The following is a 2,274-nucleotide window of genomic DNA, read 5'->3' on the forward strand; positions in this document are numbered from 1 at the left end:
GCACAGCCCTGGCTAGGGGCAACGTGTAAGGGGTGCATGGGAGTACATGCGCACCCCCTGAGAGCGCCAGTGCACTCCCCATCAGGCCGTGCTTGCTGTTTAGCCACCAGTGTCCCCCCTGTGAGGGAGCAGGGCCGCCAGCAAAACCGGCTGTGCCGCTTCCAGAAGTGGCTGCAGGAGTTTCGGAAGCAGCGTGGCCGCTTTTATGGTGAGTGAGATCAGCCACGGGGGACCCCCCCCCTCCCAAGTCATTGACTGGATTCAGAGGGAGCACGTGCCCCCGCTGACTCAAGAGGCACCAGACACCCATGGCCCTGGCCCTAGCCCACAGCAGCATCCTGCCCTGCCCCACGGAAATCTGGGGGGCACACGCCCTCTTGCAGTGCATGCAGTGGCAGAAGCTGCCCCCCACATGGCTCAATCCGGCGCCCTGCCCCAGCTGGGCAGCCCTTGCCTCTGCCCCAGCCCCAACCCCACTCCCCCACACTGCTGGGGCTTGATCTGTCCCCTCCCTCTTCCCTTGGCCCCTTCCCTCACAGCATACTTCCAGCCAGATCCGGCTGATCTCCTGGCCACTTGCATGCTGCACTGCAGCTGTACGCACGTACATGGCATTTATGGGCCACATTAGGCGTATCCCTTAGGACCTTTTTAAGTACCTTTAGGAGTATGCGTATCCCTGGTTGACAACCACTGCCCTAAAGTCATCAGGAATCAGATCTGGTTCAAAAATAAGAAATGTTTTTAAAGGATCTTTAACAAGCTTAGAAATGAGAAGAGATAAATGAAGAAAACTGTCTAGTGAAATGCATTCTATACCTTACTATCCAGAATCAAGTTGACCTACAGTTCAGAAAGGACAGGTTGCATCACAGCAGAGACACTCAGGTCCCTATCAGGCAAAGCACTTAAGTGTTTGTGCAGTACATCCCATAAAGATAAAACTGGACTGCTCAGATGTTTAAAGTAAAGTGCATACTAAGTGCTTTGCTGGACTGAAGCCTGACTGAAGGAAGTTTGTCCCAGCAACACCCAGGTATCTTCTAAATTATATTGCCAAATATGTGCTTCCAAGTACATAAGAATCCAAGAAAATAAATATGCCCAGATCTTCTGTAAAAGCATCATTAGTGAGTTATGTTGGAGATTTAGTAGGAATTGTCCATCAAAGACCACTATCATGTTATCAAATGAAACTGTAAATGCAGCCAAGAATACGTTGATTTTTTTTCTGTGATTTGATCTCCTCAACAAAAGCAATAGTTAGGGTCACGGTAGCATGTACATCCAGTAAATTACTGATTTTTATAGCCATCAATCCCAGCCACAAGTATTTACCTAATTGTAGATAAGTCACAAAAGGACAGAAGCCCAAGTTCATTGCACAGTCAAATCTTTGATAGCTAAAGGTGGTCGTCACCTATTGGATCTTGGGGCCTAACCCAGAAGCCTTTGAAGTCACAGGAAATTTTCCTATTGACTTTAATGAGTTTTGGATAAGGCCCTTGATGACTTGGGTATCAAAATAGTATCAGAATCTACAATGAGCAAAGAATCTGAAGGCATTTTTACACAGATAAGTGCCACAGCACTGGGCACCTTGAAAAGTGCCTGGCCCTATGACGCTTGCAGTTGTATAAGCAGTAAAATGCACGTCAGCACTGAGAAAATGGTGGCAGCGCACTTTTGAACTAAAAACATAGAAGGTGCGTTAGTTCAAAAGTGCACCGCCGCCATTTTCTGCATCCTGATGCGCATTGTGCTGTTTATACAACTGCACATGATGCAGCACACAACTAGCATGCAAAGCAGATCCGACTGAGTCGGCTCCAAAGCAGCAGATCTCTGGTGTGTCACAGGACCATAAAGTGTGTGTATAAATGCCCTGAAGGTCAGAGGTGTGATTTTTAAGAACTTTAAAGTGTCCATGAGCTTACTGTGCCCATACAATCTACTAAGGAGAATTTACCGACTGATCACTGCATGCTGCACTCTGTCCCACATAAAAATGGTAGGGCACAGTCCCCCTGCAGCCTGTAATTGATAACATCACAAATGCACTAAGTAACTAAATAAAATTTGGGGGCCACTAAGGAGGGTCTGATTTCACCACAATGTTAACCTAAATTGACTTCTTCTGACTTAGTCTAGCTCTAGTCACACTGGTCACACCACGGTAATACTCAATCTGCATAAAACACCTGTCAGTTGTAATAGTACAAGCTGTCATTTTCTGAATCCATTAATGTGCCAGGCACCTTGAGTTAAGTAGCT

The sequence above is a fragment of the Alligator sinensis genome, unplaced genomic scaffold (genome assembly GCF_000455745.1).
Source record: "Alligator sinensis unplaced genomic scaffold, ASM45574v1 scaffold222_1, whole genome shotgun sequence".
NCBI lineage: Eukaryota > Metazoa > Chordata > Crocodylia > Alligatoridae > Alligator > Alligator sinensis.